General features: G+C 41.9%; 1 pseudogene; it reads right to left on the bottom strand.

The window, feature by feature from the left end:
- On the bottom strand, positions 1–18378 carry LOC127162748 (interferon-induced very large GTPase 1-like; annotated as a pseudogene).
- Positions 18379–21186: the final 2808 nt, after the last annotated feature.

Genomic DNA, 21186 nt, shown 5'->3' on the forward strand with positions numbered 1-21186 from the left:
CTGCCCTATTTGTATTTTTTTTTAAAAGCATTTATCTAAACTCTCAATAGCATTCTGTTTTTTGTAATGTCTCCATTCATTTGGGATCTTTCCATTACCATGGAATATTTTGTTATAACGCTTCTCCAGATCTTTCTGGAATCTGCACACAAACCATTTCCAGTAGGGCAGCTCAGAAAGGTCAGGGGTGATGCTCCACTTTGCATAAACTCCTCCTGCTCTTTTTAAGTCTTTATATGGAAACCATTTATTTGATACACAAAATGCTTTATTGCTTGTCACTAAAGTAGTGCAAAAATCAGCACTGAGATCTTCTGTTTGATGGTAATAGCATCCATTGACTCCATCCACTCTGTGGAAAGGAACACTGTGATTGCCACCGTGGTTTTCTATGGTGTTGGTGCAGATGGCTTTACAGAATGGACACTGAACCCAACAGCATCGACAGAAATGGTCAGTCAGAAGCTCATCTGGCCTGAACTTGAGATCCAGTTTTTCATTAAAAGTATTTGTGTAGAATCTACTGCTGATGTCAGGCATTATAGCTGAAAGTTCTTTCTTTATCACATCTTCTAGGAGGCTGAAATCATCAACATCATCATGTTTCACTCCACTGAGGTCTTTTTCAGAGAAGATCAGCTCATCTGAGAGCTGCTGTTTGAACCTCTTAAACCACAAACCAACATCTCCTCTGTTCACTTGAACATGTTCAGTAGATTCATGTGCTGCTTTCATGATCTTCTGCTGCAGGAGTTTAATGTTCTCCTTCATCTTGGGTAAAACACTGACACTGAACTTATCAGTGATGTACCGACTGACTTCATCTCTGATGAAACTCTTGAAGTGATCTCTGGGATTATGAATGTAGTTCATGTATTTGTCAAAATCCTCCTGTTCTGCCAGTGTCTTCAGGATGTGTTTCTCCAGATTTGATCTGTTTCCATTCAGTGATTCACAGTTTGATCTCATTTCATCTGTCAGATCTCTGGCAGTCTTCTTGTAGACACTCTGCTCAATGGGCTCTTTAAGTTTCTGACAGATGATCTCACCAAAAATGGCAGCTGATGTTGCTCCATGAATGTATTTCTGGAAAATACTATAGTACTCTTCTCTCTTCTTCTCAACATATATTACAGGATCATTGGCTTCCCTGAACAGTCTGTGTTGGTCAGTGATCATCTTGTTTGCTCTTTTACAGATGGAAAGAACCAAATCCATGAAGAATTCATTCTTGAACACATATTTCACTTGTCCTTCCTGATGTTCTTTTACTCTTGCTTTGATGTAATCTGTGAGTTGTTGAATGTAGCTGATGTTGTAGCCCATCTTTGAAATGTTAAATGACTGAATCATTTTGTCTGTCTGCTGAGCAACATCTGTGACTAATGATCTTATTTGGGCTTCATCCTCTTTAGAGAGGACCATAACCAAACACTTCTTTAGCTGATCTGATTGTATCTCTAAAATGTCCTGTAAATCCACTGGATTTTTTTAACTGTACATAATCTGAATAACTCACACAGAGAAAATATCCTTGCTCTCTCTCCCTCCAGTGATCTACAGGAACACTTTCATAGATGTCACTGAGGATCTCTTTCACATCTTTCATTATGTCAATGTCTTTGATTGCAGGAGTGTCTGTGATGATCTTCTTCACACTCTGTTCCCAAAACAAATCAAACTCTTTCTTTAGTGTTTCTTCATCATTTGTTTTGTCTTTGAGTTTTAAGGCAAGTTCTTTGCTCTTTTCATAGAGAGTGTTTTCATGATGTGTCCTCTGAGCATCAATCTTTTTCTTCAGGTCTCGCTGCTGAAGAATCTCATTTAATTTCCTCTTTGTTTCTCTCACAATGTTTTCCTGAAGCTCTTTGATTTTGATTTCAAATGATGTTTTCCACTGAATCAGTATTTCTTTATCTGTGTCTTTCTCAAATAATTCTGACATTGATTTTTTTCACTTCTTCACTTGTCTTCTTCAGTTCTCTTTGAAGATCAGTTTTATTAACCTCATGAATTGCTTCATTTTCTATTTTGTTGTGTAGTTTGTTCTCAGTTTCCATCATGGCACTGCGAAGACTCCAGGACCACTTGCTGTATTCAGTCTCCAGTTTCCTGTAGGCTGAAATCTCCAGAGAATTTCTGAAGCTGAAGACAAATTGTTCATTCAGTAAAGCCTCCCAGAGATCTTTAATACGATCTTTTAAGTGTTTCAGCCTCATTCCATGTGATTTTGAGGCATGAGAAATAATAGTTTTCTTTTAGTTCTTGAATGTTCTCACAGTAGTTTGGGTTTGGTGGTGCCATTGGTGGGCTGCCCTCCCAGAGCTGAGCAAAATACTTCACATCATTCTGAACATCAAATCTAATGACATCACTGAAACATTCTGCATCATAAACTTCATCTTTAGCAGCGAGTTTTGTCATCTCATCCAGTGTCTCCTGCAGTCGTCTCCTTCCCTCCATGTTTTTCTCTCCAGCTGTGACGTCTGAAATGTTCTGATGCACAAACACACAGCTGGGATTCAGTCTGACCTTCTTCATCCTCATGAAGGCCTGAACAACAATCTGAAGAATGTCCTGCATCTCAGATGGGTTTTCTCCAAAGATGTTGATCAAGGTCAGATTTGCAAGACCAACAACAAATGTGGCCAATTCATTGTCATGATGTCTTGTTGATCTTCCAGCCAGTTCTAGAGCACGAAGACCCTCAGTATCAACAACCAGAATATAGTCAAAGTTCATCTGTGTTTTCATCTCATCTGACACTCTGACCAGCTGCATGAAAGCTCCTCTGGTGCACCTGCCAGCACTGACGGCAAACTGGAGTCCAAACATGGCATTCAGCATGGTGGATTTCCCAGAGCTCTGAATCCCTAAAACTGACAGCACAAAGACTCTCTGGTCTCCCAGTTTCTGGATGAGTTGATCTAGAACAGCAGAGATCCAGATCACAGGAACATGAGCAGCATCTCCATCCATCAGCTCCAGTGGAAATCCAGAGATCATCATCTCTGCTGCAAGACTCGGGAGAGAAGAGAAGTCAATCTGCAGGTCTTTCTTGTTCTTCTTCACAGATGAACATGATTCATAGATCTGACCGATCTCCCTCATGATGTGCTCCAAACCAAAGGTTGCAGCTTGAAGCTCCTCAGATATTCTCTCAAGTTCTACTTGTTTAGCTTTGAGTTGTTCAGGTTTATCATGATCTCTTTCAGTTTTAATTTCTGTTGACCATGTTTCATCATACTTGTGATGTAGAGCAGAAAGATCAGCTGATGTATGTTCATCCAGGAGGATTCTGAGCCATTTGAGGAAAAACATCTTCTCATGTTCAACATGTGAGTTCATTTCTTTAATAAAGAGGTTCATAAACTCACTGATGTCAGATTCATGCTGCTGTTTACGGATTTTCTTCATTTCGGTTTTTTTTCTACTTATTTCCATTTCTATCTCATCTGCTTGAGGTCGATGTAGTTCTTTGTTCTTCTGACTCCACTGATGCCACAGTTTCCCCTGATGAGGCAGAAATGATTCTTTGATTTCTGTCAGATCTTTCTTCTCCAGTAAACTCATCATCTGCTGTGCTGCTTCTCTTCCTCTCCTGCAGTCATCATCATCTTCCTCATCTACTCTGATGTCTGAGTGTTTGGACACATCTTCAAGTCTGAAAGTGGAAGATGATTCTGAGAGACAATCATTTATGGCTCTTCTGAGTTCTTCAGATACATCTGACTGATTTCTGTCTTTCAGACCAATTTTGAATTTTCCTTTCTTTGTCTCTATTACAGTAGATTCATCCTCAGTAAAAAGACAAATGAGTGGCTTTGAGTCTTTGTAGAGATTTTGAATTTTTTTCTCATGTCTGTCATTCCTGTCCAGTCGTGGCAGAAGAACAACATTGACTGAGCTCATTTCAGTGAGGATCTGCAGCTGTTTCTCATGGTCTCCTGCATCACCGTGTAGATTACAGAACGCAACACACTCAGTGAATTTATCTGTGTCTTTCCCAGAGGGGCAGAACCAGGCGATCTCCACCACTCCATCCATCAGGACTCTGGTTCTGCTGCTGCCTGGGCAGTTCCTGTGGAAGAACGTGTTGTGTTTCTCATTGATCAGACTGTTCATCAGCTGAGACTTGGATGAAGACACAGAGCCAAACCTGAAGAAAAACACCATTGGAGTTTCTGCCTTGTAGATCGGCTGGATTTGACTGATGATTTCATTTTTGATGTTTTTTATTTTCCAGCTCTTGTTGATTTGTCTGAATGTCCAGAGAGAAAACTCAGTCTTTCGTCTGAATGGATCAGGAACAAGCAGAGGCAGAGCGTACTGACACTGGGACAGTTTAGTCACCATCAGCTGCTTCAGAAAACCATCAGCACAATGAAACACAGTCATCTGAACATCCATAGGATGTATTCGCTCAGACTGACTTGTTCCTTTGTTAAACAAAAACATTGCTTTAAATATATCATCACTGTCTTCATATGAGTCAGTGTCTCTTCGTTGTTGGTGACCCTGTTCATTGACCTCAGTAACATTAATGTATCTTGCTCTGTAGTTCATCATCAATAGTTTTTGTAGGAAAGTCTGAATCAGCTTTTCTTCAGCACAAGGCTCATGAGACTGTAATGAATGTGCAGTTATCTGAAGAACATCTGCAGCTCTCATTTGTGTGAACGAAGCACAGTAATGGGGGATGAGTACACAAAACTAAAACACACTAAACTCCTATAATTTAGTTTTTTATCAATAATAGGTCTGAGCTTTATGTCGCTGGATGCAGCTTGTGTCAAGCTAACATTATAACAAAAAGCATAGATATTCTAGTAAATTCTGCACTCTTACCTCTTTAGCTGCTGTGATCATCTGTGATTGTCCTAGATCTTGTGATCCAAACATGGCTCTTCCTTTCAGTAGTCCTCCAAATAATCCAGTCACTCCAGTTGATACTCCTTCTGATGCTCCTGATTCTGTGTGTGAGGCTCCTGATTGTACTATGAGTACTGCCAGTTGTAGCTTATCAATTACACACTGTATTTTATCTATTACCCATTGTAATTGTTTTTTTGCTGCTGCTACAGTTGCAGCTCCGAGTGTAGCTGCAGCTACTACTGATGCAGTTAGTGATTGTGATCCTGCCAATGACTGCAATATTGCTGCTGCTGTTCCTACAATGCTTCCTGCAACTGCTACTCCTCCTGTTTTTTCTTCCTTTTCCCATAGAAATTGTACAATTCCTGCTCCTACTGCTGCTCCTACTAGTGCTTCAGCTACTCTTGTTGTTCCTGCATCTACTACTACTGCAAATACTGTGACTGTCAGTGCTATTGTTATTGTTGGCGATGTTTGTTTCCATGTTTTTGCTGGCACTGGCATTTGTCGAGCTAACTTTTTCTCTTTCACTGCTTCTTCTGGCACTGCAACAATTAAAGAAATAAGAAATGTCATCATCTATTGTAATCGTCACAGAAATCTTAAAATATACCCATTTGACATTATCTAATTAAATACCTTACCCATGCTTTATTTGATATATTGAGGAAGTAGTGACTCTCATAATATATTCTCTCCTAATCAGGTTTACAGCTTTGTTCTCCCTCCTTTGAAGAGATAAAGTTAAAATAGAAGTTCACTTCTAGAACAAAAAACTACAAATAATTTACTCACCCCCTTGTCATCCAAGATGTTCATGTCTTTCTTTCTTCAGCCGTAAAGAAATGGTGTTTTTAGGGAGAAACATTTCAGGATTTCTCTACATATAGTGGACTTCTATGGTGCCCCCAAGTTTGAACTTCCAAAATGCAGTTTAAATACAGCTTCAGATGACTCTAAAAAATTTACAGTTTAGATACTTTTTAACCTCAAGTGCTTGTCTTGTCTAACTCTGCATGAACTCTGTGTATTCTGGTTCAAGACAGGTAATACCCTAACTATATTGACCTGAAGATACACAGAGCTAGACAAGACAAGCATTTGAGGTTAAAAAAGTATATAAGTTGTAATATTTATTATAATTAAATATTTATTATAATTAAGAAAATAACTGATAGTTTCACTAGATAAGACCCTAAATAAGACCCACTAGATAAGTCCATTAAATGTTTTCCTGAAAAAAACATTATTTCTTTACGACTGAAGAACGAAATACATGAACATCTTGGATGACAAGGGGGTAAGTAAATTATCTGTACATTTTTGTTTTGAAAGTAAACTAAATGGCATCTAAATCATCCAGGCTCTTAAAATCACTGAATATTTATTAGCATATTTATGAAGCACTTTCTCACTTACACTACCGTTCAAAAGTTTGGGGTCAGTACATTTTTATGGTTTCTTTTCCTTTTTTTTTTTTTTTTTTTTTTTTTAAGAAATTAATACTTTTATTCACCAAGGATGTATTAAGTTAATAATTAAAAGTTTATTAAAAGTTAATAATAAATAATTTACATTGTTATAAAATATTTATATTTTGAATAAACACTGTACTTTTTAAACTTGTTATTCATGAAAGAATCCTGAAAAAAAAAATTACAGGTTCCAAAAAATATTTGGCAGCACAATAATAAGTCCGTATATTAGAATGATTTCTTAAGGATCATGTGACACTTAAGACTGGAGTAACAGCTGATTAAAAATTCAGCTTTTCATCACAGGAATAAAAAACATTTTTATATTGTAAAAACATTTTGCAATATTACTGTTTTTTTTTTTTTCTATATTTTTAATCAAATAAATGCAGCCTTGATGAGCATAAGAGACTACTTTAAAGACTATTACAAGTCTTACTGACCCCAAACTTTTGAACGGTAGTGTACATCTGTTTATCTTTACCCCACACGTACTTCTCACATTATTTCTCTCTTGTAAGAATATTCAATAAAGTCATTTAATACATGAGAACTTCAGATTTTGAAAGGTTCTGGAAATTCAGTGACATTAAAAACAATCTACTCGTTTTTAGCCCTATGAATAAAGGTATGAATTAAATGAATTAGGAAACATTTAATCCTCAGTGGTGGATGATATCCTCCTTATTTTCCAATGTAGAAGTAAGCTGTTTTCTGGTAATGTGTGAGACTTCTGGTTCATAAGCCACCGTAAGGAAATAAAGAGAAGAATAACGAAGTGCAGTAAACAGTAAAACTGTTTGCACTACAAGCCGGTGTGTGCATAATTAAGATAATACATTGAAATAATATGGTGAGACACACCAGTTTGCAATTTGAAGCAGCAAAACGAGCTGTTTCTTACAGCTAAAAATAGCTGGACCCGGATGCATTCAATTTGCAGATGTCCGCGTCCCCCTTTTACAGGAAAAATAAGGTGGATAGCTGTACAAAAATCATGATCTTGTGTTAAAATGGCTGATGCCATGATGAAGTATTACAGCAAAAGAATAAACCCCCCTTTTAAAATTATATTGTGATAACGTTATCAAAATTAAAAACACTTTCCAGGGCTATACAGTTTATTTATTTGCTTTTTGATATCCTCACATTCAAATAGCATTTTTTAAAATACCCATTTTGGGAACAAATTTGTATTCATAAGTGAGTTAATGTGACAAAATCTCCTTTTACCCAATTTAGATAACTAAACGTGTGCGTGTGTGTAATCACTTTAACAATCATGACCGTAACACTTTACAATAAGGTTTCATTAGTTAATGTTAATGTATTACCTAACATGAGAAAACAATGAACAATTCATATATTACAGTATTTAGCAATCTTTGTTAATGTTAGTTAATGAAAATACAGTTGCTAAGTCATGCTAATTCACAGTGCATTAACTAATGTTAAGAAACACAACTTTTGATTTTAGTAATGCATTAGTAAATGCTGAAGTTAACATGAACTAAGATTAATGAATGCTGTAGAAGTATTGTTCATTCTTAGTTTATGTTAACTAATGTAGTTAACTAAAAATTCTCTTTCCTGTAATTACACAGGGACTTTTTTGTCAGTCACTTTAAATTGGTTAAGCAACTATAACTCACCATACTACAACACTAACATTCTCACTTAAATGTAATAAAGCCAAACCACAAACCTGAATTGAATCTGAATTCCAAATTGCAACACTGGATGTGCACCGAATATCATATAACAGATGTATCTTGTATTCTTGATTCACCTGAGCAATGTAATGTTGCAGTCTTGAGTACTTGTACTCAAGTTATGCAGCTCTATATATCAGTCAATTAGTAGGCTGCTGGTTCCCATTAAATCACATGACATTTAGGAAGTAACCATAGCAAAGGGTTAAATGTTTTTTCATGGTTCACTTCACAGTGAAACAGTGATAGAAGAAGAATTTAAAACATTTTTTTTAGTTATTTCCATCATTTTGATCTTCAGAATGACTAGCTTTTTACAGTACAGATTGTTTCAAAGCAGCAAATGTCACATTAAGAACAAGATTAGACTGCTATAACATGCTTTTTCAAGCCTGATGTCTCGTATGATATGTAACTGTTTTACTTCACAGTCTTTTTTCTTTCCTTTTCTTACACTGTAAAATCATAGCTTTTCTTAATAGAAATTGTTTCAAATCAGCTTTAAAAGAAAAAAGTCATAGCGGTGGGGTGTCAAACAGGGGTGTCAAACTCAATTTCTCCCAGGCCATATTAGCATAATGTCTTTTTGCTTTTATAAACTTTTTAACTCTATCACACATATTTTACAGTAAATATACTTTACATAAACATACTATATACAAATACATACTGTACTATAACACATACACACACACACACACACACACACACACACACACACACACACACAAATATACAGTATATGCAGTCTGTGTGCACTATTTTAACGATCTAAGTGCATAGTCAAAAGCGCACGGTGCAGGTGTACTTGCTGCGTGTCCGAATCCACTTGCTATTCTAGGGATGGAAATAACAGTCTGCGCACCCGGCGCATGGTCTAAAAGGGTTGTCCCTGTTCTCTTAATGAGCTGTTGGGTGTGTTTTGGGTGTAACGTGCATTAAACCAATCAGAGTCTCATGTCCCGTTCCCTTTAAAGTGCCCCTATTATACGTTTTCAAATATGATCTTTCATGCAGTGTTTCATGTAGCTGTATGTGAACATAAACTATCTGCCAAGTTGTGAAGCCGACAGTGCACAATACATAAAGTTATTGTCTATCAAAAAAAAAGAGTCGACTCACATTTGCCTAAACGAGTCGTCAGGATTTCAAATCTTTTTCTGTTACGGCCACACGTCACGAAGTAACAGATTTGCATAATGTCCGCCGACGTTCTACGTCGCGAACAACTTGCCCGCCCATACATTTCCATGGGGTTTAGGTCACATGGAAATTTACACGTAGATTATACGGAAGACGCTGAATCCTACGCTGTGAGTAAAACTGTTTTATATTCACTTCCAAAAGATGATGAATCTACAAAGATTGTATTTTCTAGCAATCGTTCAAAATTAGTAGTTGTGTATGTTATGTTGTGTAACAGCCCTGCACATGTCATGCTAATCGGCTAAATCACGCTTCTGTAGTTCTGTTGTTCAGCTGTGGACCCACTGTAGTCTGACAATTTGTGATTGATGCAGCTTGACTGTCTGTCTGTCTCATTAGCTGGAGTAATGATAAAGGATGGCGCACAAAGCGGCTTTTACACCGAATGCGGAAAGCACTGTGCATTCGTTTTAATTGCTTCCGCCCTGCAAGGACGGCTTGTTTCTGTCTCAACCAAAGCGCACGCGCCGCGGAGCAAAGTTTAAATGAGTTGTTCAAATGAACTTTTGCCGCTGTGCTCTGAAGGGCTGCACTGAACCCAGTGGCCAGCGCGGCGCTTTCGGTGTGAAAGCCGCTTAATGCATTATACATTGCTAAAGTTTACAACATAGAGGGGTGCCTGGTTCTGTTATAAAAGCAAATTGTGAGCACTTTTCACGGTAGTCCATGTTAACTTGTTGATCAGCCACTTCAGCCGTTTCATCTTAAGACTCTGGCTGGAATTGGTATGGTAAAATCGATGCCATCTTTTCTATGTATTGACAAGTCTCCAGGGCTGTCAGTCAGTTATGGCAATGGGCGTTTCGTTCTCCGACACGCTGTGGTAGACCAATCATAAAGGACTGCGCCATCAGACCAATCACAGCAGTGAGGGCTCACGGAAAGGAGGGGTTTAGAGAGACTGATTCTTCGAACTGCTTCGCACGAGTCGTTTATGAATAAAATTAAATCTATTTTTGGAGAAAACTGAAGTGTTTTTTGACCTTGCATACATGTAAACCTGTTTTGGGAGTCTATTAAAACAATATTAGCAACCTTTAAAATGGCATAATAGGGGCACTTTAAGAGCCAGTTGCGCCATGGCAGATTCGCTATTTACACAGCAAAATTTGCTAGAATAAAGACTGAACACTTCTCCAGAAAGCAGGGCCGGAGCAAAGGGGGACATTCACGGGCTGAGCCCCCTCAAATGGGTTACCGTGCACCCCCTTTCAAAACTCTCCCCTCCTTGCTGAACGTGATCATTTTCTAAAGCCAAAGTGAAACCAAAAACAGCTCACATAAGAATGCAATTGACTGTCCATTATGACATGTAGGCATGTACACAATAATAATCTTTTACATTGTAATCCTTATAAATTTTAATTTTTGGCATGTTTGTGTGCTAATGCGCGCATTGTGCACCTGCCTATAGGCACGTATTACTAATGCGCTCTTTAAATAACATTGCGGCATTGACTTTAGACCAGGTTTCAGTTGGTCAGTGGCGCAGTCTGTTTCAGTTGCCTCAAAATAGCAATGCACCAACAATGCACCTAAACACACCTTGTTTTCAGAGCAGCGCACCCATGGGTGCACAAATGCATTTGCTATTTAAACAACATGGCGCAGGATGTAAAAATGCTAACTGCGTTAGGCTGATACTAGCAAAAAATCAATTGTGTCACGCCTGGTGTGCATTGCACCAGGCGTATGATGGGGCCTATGTCGTCTTGTCTCTTCTATATTGTGATGTCGCTGTACTATAATTAGTTGTCAGAGCATCTGTACAATTGTAACTAAATTCGGTCAAAAATAGTATTTCTATGAAAATACTAATGTGTAAATCTGTGCTGTTAGAATTGATATATGCTATACAGAAAAGATGCAGCCTTGTGCACTTTTTTTTGTATAAAAGCTGTAGCCATTGTTTACATTAGAAAATACTGGCAGAGAGTACTGCTATGAGAACATGACGGTGCATTTTGTTTATTAACGACACAAGGTCTTGTCATTCTGATGGCACTGATGTCTCCACTGACATTCTTTTTCTAGATGAACTGAAGCAACTTTTTGAGGAAGTTGTTCTCAGTCTCTTTGATGCATTTCTTAGATCAGAACTAAAATTCTCAAAACTACTTGTTCAACCTCCACATCTAGTCACATCTAATCTTGAATGTTACCAGTGACGGGAAATGTAGGTCAACCAGTGATCAACCACTTCTCTGAAAAGGAAGGTAGGGAGGCAGACAAAAAAAGGGGGAAAGAGGTCAAGGATGTAGCAACATTTCCAGTAAAAATGGGCCACTATTGTTGACCTCACAAGTGCTGAGATAGGTTGAAAGATGCAGCCAAATGTTGGGAGAACAACCGTTTTCTCAATCATTCAAACATTTGTACACAATAGAGGTATGTAATGTAATCAAATAATGTAACACTTCATATTACAGTAGTCCACTTGAATTTACGTTATGCAGTCAATTATACAGATAAACAAATATATATATATATATATATATATATATATATATATAAATATATACCACACACAGGAAAAGTGCATTTGTGCATTTTCAGTCTATGCCATCGAAACCATAACCATAGTTTACATCAGGAAATACTGACAGAGTATACTGTTATACTGACAACGAAGCATTTTGACTATCTTGCTTGTGAACAATGACACAAGGACTTCTTCTTCCTGACATAAATACTTACTTTTGAGAGATAAACAAATGCTTTTGAGTAATCCAATGTTTGGTGCTGTTTGTACGCATTGTTTTAAAAAACGCACATACTGGTTTGGAAATATGACTAAGAAAAACTGTAGGGAAGTTCATCTTAAACAAGTTGATGACTCTTTGCAACTCTTCACATGGTAAGTCTTGCTCGACAGGTAGGTTGAGATTTGAGATGCTGCTTGTTTATCGATGGCAAAAGATAAATGCATTGTGGCATGACTTTAAGTTGTTTTTGATTAAATGGGTCAGTAGGGACTTTAGATATTATAGACAAAATAGTATTTGTTACAGTAAAACATCCTCTAAAGCTGATTTGAAACAATGCAAACAGATATAACAAGAATATGCATGCAAATTGTAAACAATTGTACTTTTTGTTTTACTTAAATTAATAAGGAATTCAAATCTGATGTGAACAAAAAAAAAAACTCTAAATTCGAGAACTGAGCCAAAGCAAATGTGAAAAATTGAGGAGTGAGCTGCTCCTTTAAAAGAGCGGGCGCTGAATATGATGTGTTAGGACTAGGAGCCCTAGAACATGCGATTTAAGACAAATTAGAAATGAAAAGATGTCCTTTTGTTGTTTCTCAGACAAAATATCTTTTATGTCAAATTACAAAAATAAATTGAAATTTTAAATGTTAAAACCCATTCCAAATCACATAAATAATAAATAAATAAATACAAGAAAGAAAGAAATCTCTTCATACTAAATATATATATTACAAGAAATATCAGCATGTCCACATTCACCAGCATATACTACACTTTAAAGAAAATGCATTTGAAACTAAAACAGAATGCTCTGACTACATGTATGTAGGAGGTCAGCATGTGTTGTGTGGCGTTCAGGTGTCCGTCATTGGTTTCAGGTGTGATTTTCAGCAGGTGGCACATCAGCGGGTAAATGTTGATTGTTTCAAACGGCCCCACCACCAGATTATTCTGGAAATCTACCCCATGGCTTTGAAGAACGACTTCATGTCCAGAGCCTGGTTATCATAGCCGTGTTCTCCCTTATGAAACTGCAATTGGAAATACTGCAGGAAAATAAGGAGAATATGTTACATTTTTTTAAAAGTCTGGTTCAAACATCCCATTGGAAATGTGGCAAATGCTCTGCTGGATATTGAACATTTTGATTAAAGTAGATGATCCTGTTATTTCATGCATATTTGCACATTGTGCACAGTCCTGTACTACAGACTCACTCAGTATGAGTAGTATGGAAGTTTGCTATTTGAAACAGCAGAGGACTATTTTGACAATGTCTTTTCTGGGCCTTGACAGTGTTAATTACTTGGCAATGGGACAGTCACAAGCCTCCAGGTTTTCATCCAAAATATCTTAAATAGTGTTCCGAAGATTAACAAAACTTTTACGGGTTTGGAACAACATGGGGGTTAGTGATTAATGACAAAATTTTCATTTTGGGGTGGAGTAACCCTTTAAGAGAAACGTCTGGGGTTATGACTGTAACCCTTGTTCCCTGAGAAAGGGAATGAGACACTGCGTGAATAACAACACTTTGGGGAATCCCATCAGTGTAGCACATCTGAAGCATGAATGAAACTATTCCAATCCTGATTGGTGTTGCATCATGACGTAACGTGACCGCATACTTGGAAGCAGGAAGTCCCTTCTTGGGTGATCCAAAGCACACCAGCAACTGCTCTGACCTCCCTCTAATGAGAGGACTTCTGAATAAAGATGTTCAGTGCTCTGACAGGGCAGAGCAGATGAAGCCTCTTTTCTTCCACCGACACATGAGGTGGAGGATGGAAGGCCTGAAGAACCACTGGCCATGCCACATTAGATGGCACCTTGGGCACATAGCCAGGCGAGGGTGTAAAATGGCCTTAACTCCTCCAGGGACAAGCTTCAGGTAAGTCGGCAAGATGACCAAGGCGTGGAGATCCCCCACTTTCTTAAGTGAAGTAATTACTAGGTGAAAGACCATCTTTAAGGTCAGGTTTTTTGCTGTAGCCGACTCAAAGGGTTCGAAGGGAGCAAGTGACAGCCCTTCAAGGACCACAGCCAGATCCCAAATTGGGACTCTGGAACGAGTCACAGGCCTCATCCTCCATGTTTCAGGGAGGAAACGCACACCCCTTATGGTTCAAATACGAGACCTCCGACATATTGTCTGCTCATATTAGGACATGGTGACCGCTGAGATCTGAGAAAGCTCCTCTGAGCCTTGTAGACTGCTAGCATTTCCAGACAATTTATGTGCCATGAGGAATCCTGGGGCTGCCACAGACCTCTCGCAAAGCGGCTGTCCATGACCGCGCCCCAACCCGTACGGGATTAGTCTGACGAAACAACTTTTTGGCAATATGATGCTTCCAATACTGAGCCTTAGGACAAAAACCAAGGTTTCCTCCATATGGACAGGGCACAAAAGTATCTGCGTATTACCCTGATAATATGGAACGGATTCCCTCTCGAGAAAAAACACCACTGTAGGGGTCTCATGTACAGAAGGCCAAAAAGTATTACGTTGACCACAGCTGCCGTGAGCCCCAGGAGTCTTTGGAACTGCTTTACAGTGATAGCATGCACTAGCCTTATCCTGGAAACCATTACCAGGATGGACTTGATATGAGCCGGAGACAATTGTGCCTGCATCGTTGTTGAGTCCCATACCACCCCCAGGAATGTGGTTCTCTGGGTGGGCAACAACATGCTCTTTTTCTTGTTGAGTCTTAACCCCAAGCTCTAAATGTGGGCAATGCTCACATTAGGTGAACTGCCATCTCTCGAGACTGGGCCACTATAAGCCAGTCGAAATAATTCAGCACATGGATGCCCTGAAGCCTCATTAGCACTAGAGCTACACCCATGCACTTGGTGAAAGTGCAAGGGGAGAGAGCTAGGCCAAACTGAAAAACCCGATATTGGAACGCTTCGCCCCTGAAAGCGAACCTCAGGAACTTCCTGTGAGAAGGAATGATGGAAACATGGAAGTATTAGACAAACCAGTCCTCGGATCTGATCTGACTCACAATGGTAGGAATAGTGAGCATTTTGAACCTGAATCTCCTGAGAGAACGGTTCAAGTGCCGTAGATCTAAAATCGGATGCAACCCCCAATCCTTCTTGGGAACTATGAAGTACTGATTCTATTAAGTAGAACCCAGACTCCCTGTCTGGTGGAGGAACATGTTCTATGGCCTTCTTCACCAACAGGGAGTGAACTTCCTGTTCCATCACCTGACCCTGCTCTGGGTGCACCACAGTCCAGACCACCCCATTGTACTTTGGGGGGCAGTAACCGAACTGCAGTGTGTACCCCCTTTCTACTGTACGCAGGACCCATAGAGATATATTCGGAAGGCATTGCCATGCACTGATATAATCTACTAAGGGAATCAGTCTCTCGAGACTGACCTCACGTTTTCTTCGAGTATCGTTTATGATGTCCTGAAGCGGAATACCGGCAGGAAAAAAAGTTAATAAAGTTTGGCCATAGCACGAGTCAACACATCAACAAGCTCCTCGTGTGTGTGAATGCAGTGGCGAGCTCTCTGCAATATCACCTGCCTCGATGCTGAGCACGTCTACTTCCTCAGAATCAGACAGCTCAAACATTGGGTTCTTCTCCCCTGTGGAAGAAGACGCGGGCAGGCTCTGAAAATGTAATAAAAGTACTGATTACTCCTTTTAAAAGTAATCAAATTGCTGTTCTGATTGCTTTGTTTCAAAAGTAATTAGTTACATTACTAGTTGCGTTACTTTTTTCTGTACATCCACAAAATTTACGTGAAATAGTAAGTTTGTGTGTTGCCTAGCCACAACATTACAGCATAAACACTTCCGATAAAATATTTGTTATTAAAGCATCAACATTCACAAACCACTGTTATTTTATAAGTAAAACCAATAGGCTGCTGTGTGTATGGTTGCAGAAGCAGTGAGTGGATTCTCTGATTGTCCATTGCATTCCAGAAATCAACATTGTTCAACACTGCAAATACGTGTTATAAATAGAACCTCTGCCTATGCTTACGCCTGTAAATTGTTTTTTGTTTGATATTAGTTGTTCTTGTTGTATGTTTATATATTTCTATTTTTATGGGAGTCCCGCAAATCATTTTATTCTATCACATCCTGCACACACATGAGCCCATCAAGCACATGAGTCTTGTTCCGCGCCACTCTCTGTTGCATCGCGTCCAGCGGGAGTGCAGGTCTCTAATCCACTAGCACTGGGCTTGACAATAGAAGCTGATGCATTGCTCTCTGCACCCGGTACATTCCGTGTGTCGTGTTGCCCTGTCAGGTGCTTTAATTTGGATGTTTTTAATTTGGAGTTTTCTTCCCCTCTAATTGACAATGCACAATAATGTTCTTGCCTTTGACAGAAATAAACTCAAAATAATGATAGTATTTCCAGCTACAGAACATGCACTTTCCTCTTTCCATGCTGACTTTGTCTTCATTGGTAGTATCCACCTCACAGGTGCTTACCATAAAACACATTCTGTCGGCAATGATGTAACGCAGCAAACGATTTAAGACCTTGGCTTGTAACTATACTCTAATTACTCATTTAGAAATTATAACACGTTAAATTACTCCGTTACTAAAAAAATAATTAAATTACAGTAACGCGTTACAAAGTAATGCGTTACTGCCCAACACTGGTGACAAACAACACCAAATAAGACCCACAATGACACAGAGCACTTCCTCAAGGAGCAAAAAAACTGACTCTGTTGTGTGCTGGCGTCCTGACGCAACACCAATCAGGATTGGAATTTCATTCATGCTACAGATGCACTACGCCGAAGGGATTCCCCAAAGTGTTGTTACCGACGCAGTGCGAGTTCCCTCGAGAGGAAACAACAGTTATGAGGCAGTTGTTGTCAGATTTCATTGGTGGTTCCAAATATGAAATTTAATCGTAAGCTTGGTGAACCATTTTGGAGAGTTTTACTGTATATTTGCCCATTCAAAGAGATAGGAACTGCACTTGCATGCCCAAGAGGCCTTTCAAAGATGGCTGCTGAGTGAAATGACTTTTCTTAAAAGGACTTTGGATTACACCTGTCCGAGTGCAACGGAAGCAGCCTTCGACATCAGATGCAGTTGTAGTTAACAGTTTTTCTCAATTCGACTTTTCTCCAATGTAGTGTACTTGTTCTCAAAACAATTAGCACAGCCATCCAAACACAAAATTATCTTAACCAAACAGTTCAACTTTACTGCAAAATGAAGCATTGCAATTTTTTTCTAATAATGCATTTATTAAAAGTAAATATTAACATCAAATCTATAAGTGTGTTCTCTACTGATTATGAAACACTTTCAACTGTAGATGCACAAATATGCTAATTAAAATACATTTTATTGAAATTCTTCAACAGGGAGTTTTGTTTTATATATAGTGTGCAAATCTAAATGAAATAAAAATTGTTATCCAATACCTGCTATCACTCATGAAGAAAAACTAATTGCCCCTTTAAACTTAAAATCTGTTTGTGTCACGAATCTGGTCGGTGTCCCGTTGTCCGCTCACCACCAGAGGCCACTCTCACCTCACCTACACACTTTGACTGTTGCATCACACTCCGGACTGCATCTCCCATCCTCCACCGCACTGATTACGTCAGCCCCCGTGACCAATCAGGCTTCCTATAAAGCCCCAGACTTCCCCAGTGTAATCACGGATTGTTGAAGTGTTGAATTGTCGTTTATTATTGTTATTGTTTCCTTGTCTCCTGTTCCAAGTTCCGAGTTCCCTGTGTGTTTTGTTTGTCCCGCCTGGTTTTCTCGTTTGGACTGTCTAGCCGCCTGCCTTTGTACCCTTGCTCGTGTTTACGGTTCTTTCCCTTCGCTCTGCCCCTTTTCGGATTATGTTCGCCACGGATCGACCCACGCCTGACTCACGGACTTCTATTGTGCATCGCCCTTATATACCTGTCTGCTCCCGTCTCGACCCTGCCTGTACGACTATGTCTTTGTCTCGTCCAAATAAAAGCTTGCAAGTGGATCCGCTCGCCTCTCCTTCCCGGTTACAGAACAATCCGTCACAACAGGATCCAGCAGCTTTCACCCCGGACATTCATCTGATATGGACACGGACATAACTCTTTGCAGAATCAAACAGCAATCACACACACTCGAACAATATACCCGTGAGTTTATTTCCATTGCCAACCATTCCACTCTCCCGGACTGTATAATGATTGAGATTTTTTGTGACGGCGTGAATCAGCCCCTCCGTTCACAACTGAGACACGAGGGCCTGCGCTCGTCACTGGAGGATTTTTTGAACTTTGCGTTTTTGTGTGTGGGTTCACCGTGCACCGTGGGGGTCGCGCAGAGGGAGCGCGACAACGCGGCGATGGCGACCGCGCGTCCCATTCGCAGATGGATGGTCATGCCGGAGCACGATGCTACAAACAGGTTTGCCGCCTGGATCGCTCGTGAAATGGCGGCCGTGTCGGAGCGTGCTCGTGCAATGGCGGCGACAGCGGTGCCCGTTCACAAAATGGCAGCGACTGCGGTGCCTGTTCACAAGATGGCGGCAGCGCCGGTGCGTGCTCACAAGATGGCGGCGACGGCAGAGCCCGTTCACAAAATGGCGGCGATCACAGAGCTCCGTCTCGTCACAGCTGCCATACAAGAGCCATTCAAAGGTACAGTGACATTTCCTGAGTCAAGTAAAGTTCCCAAGTCAAGTCAAGTTGCAGCTGTGTTTCCTGAGTCAAGTCAAGTTTCCAAGTCAAGTCGATGTACAGCTGCATTTCCAGAGTCAAGTCAAGTTTCCAAGTCAAGTCGATGTACAGCTGCATTTCCAGAGTCAAGTCAAGTTTCCAAGTCAAGTCAAGCTACGGTCCTTGTTCCTGTGTCAAGTCAGGTCAAAGCTGTGTTTCCTGTGTCAAGTCAAGTCAGAGCTATCGCTCCTATCTCAAGTCAAGTAACAGCCATCTCCCCTGAGCCAGAGCCACTGCACAAGATGGCTGCCACGCCAGAGCCCCTCCACAAGATGGCCGCCGTCTCCAAGCCCCTCCACAAGATGGCCGCCGTCTCCAAGCCCCTCCACAAGATGGCCGCCGTCTCCAAGCCACTCCACAATATGGCCGCCATTACAGAACCTGTGGTTAGCACCCGGACGCCACCTGTGGTCATGATGGCCCACGTACTGGACACACCTCTAGTGACGGTATGGGCAGCAAAAATGGCGCTCCTTCATGCCGCGGCGGCTACCCCAGAGTCAAGTCAAGACACAGAGTCAGGCCAAGTCACAGTTGTTCTTCACGAGTCAAGTCACGTTACAGCTGTTGTTCCTGAGCCAAGCTATGTTGTTCCTGAGCCAAGTCACGTTGTTCAGGAGTCAAGTTCCGTTACAGCAGATCCTCATGAGCCAAGTAAAGCTTCAGCCGCTGCTCCAGAGTCAAGTCAGGCTACGGTTGTAGCTTCCAGGTCCAGTCAAGCCTCCAAGTCCAGTCAAGCCTCCAAGTCCAGCAACGTCGAGGCTGTTGTTCCTGAGCCAGGTGAAGTCATTGTTAATCTTCACAAGCCAAGTGAAGTCAGGGCCGTTCCTCCTGAGTCGAGCAAAGCCACAGCCGTGGTTCCGGAGTCAAGTAAAGTCAATGATCCTCACAAGTCAGGTCAAGTCATTGTTGATCCTCATAGGCCAAGTCAAATCACAGCTGATCTCCAAGAGTCAAGTCAGTTCACTACTGAGCTTCACGAATCAAGTCAAGTCACGGCCAATCTCCACGAACTAAGTCAAACCACAGCTGATCTTCATAAGCCAAAGGAAGTTATTACTGCTGTTCCAGAGCCAAGTCACGTCTCGTCTGACCTTCCAGAGCCCCGACACATCTCGTCTATCTGTCCAGAGCCTCACCATGTCCTGCCTGATGTCCCAGAGTCAAGTCACATCTCGTCTGAGCGCCTAGAGTCAAGTCGCATTTCGTTTGACCGCCCAGAGCTTTGTCACATCAGGTCTGCCAGTGTGATGGCAACCGCCATCCTCAGCATCTGGGCCGCACACTACGCTCCAGAGATCTTGACAATTCCAGAAGTCCTGCCCGTCGTCAAGTCTGCGCCAGAGGTCTCGTCTGACCTCACGGAGCCTTGTCACGTCATGTCTGCTAGCGTGCTGGCTATCGTCATTCTCAGTGTGTGGGCTGCACACTCGGCTCCAGAGGTCACATCTGTTCTCAAGCCTGCTCCAGAGCTCCCGTCTGATTTCAAGTCTGCTCCAGAGCTCCCGTCTGGTCTCACGTCTGCTCCAGAGCTCCCGTCTGGTCTCAAGTCTGCTCCAGAGCTCCCGTCTGGTCTCAAGTCTGCTCCAGAGCTCCCGTCTGGTCTCAAGTCTGCTCCGGAGGCCTTCCCTGTCGGAGAAGCTGCGCCAATGCCTCCTGAGGTGTCAGCTTCGGCTGTGGATCCTCCTAGGGAGGTGGCGTTATCCTTCGGTCTCTCTGCTTCTCTCCCTATTCTCTCTGCCTCCTCTGTCCCTGTTCTCCCCAGGTCCCAGTCCATGATGCGGGTTCCTGCTCAGCCCTGGAGGGCTCTGGCGCCTCCTGTTCCGCCTCGGAGGGCTGCTGCGCCTCCTGTTCCGCCCCGGAGGGCTGCTCCGCCTTCTCCCCCTATTCTGTTTACCTCCTCTGTTCCTGCTTTCCCCAGGTCCCAGACCGAGACGCGGATTCCTGTTCCGCCCCGGAGGGCTGCTGCGCCTCCTGTTCCGCCCCAGAGGGCTGCGGCACCTCCTGCTCCGCCTCCTGTTCCGCCCCGGAGGGCTGCTGCGCCTCCTCCCCCTATTCTGTCTGCCTCCTCTGTCCCTGCTTTCCCCAGGTCCCAGACCGTGACGCAGATTCCTGTTTCGCCCTGGAGGGTTGCTCCACCTCCTGCTCCGCCTCCTGTTCCGCCCTGGAGGACCGCTCCGCCTCCTGTTCCACCTCGGAGGGCTCCTGCGCCTCCTGCTCCACCCTGGAGGGCGCCCGCGCCTCACGCTCTGCCTCCGGCTCCGCCCCGGAGGGCTCCTGCGCCTCCTGCTCCACCCTGGAGCGCCCGCGCCTCACGCTCTGCCTCCGGCTCCGCCCCGGAGGGCTCCTGCACCTCCTGCTCCGCCCTGGAGGGCTCCTGCTCCGGCTCCGCCCTGGATGGCTCTTGCTCCGCCTCCGGCCCCGCCCTGGAGGGTACCTGCTCTGTCGGTCCTGCCTCAATCACTGGGCCCCC

This window comes from Labeo rohita, chromosome 3 (assembly GCF_022985175.1).
Source record: "Labeo rohita strain BAU-BD-2019 chromosome 3, IGBB_LRoh.1.0, whole genome shotgun sequence".
NCBI lineage: Eukaryota > Metazoa > Chordata > Actinopteri > Cypriniformes > Cyprinidae > Labeo > Labeo rohita.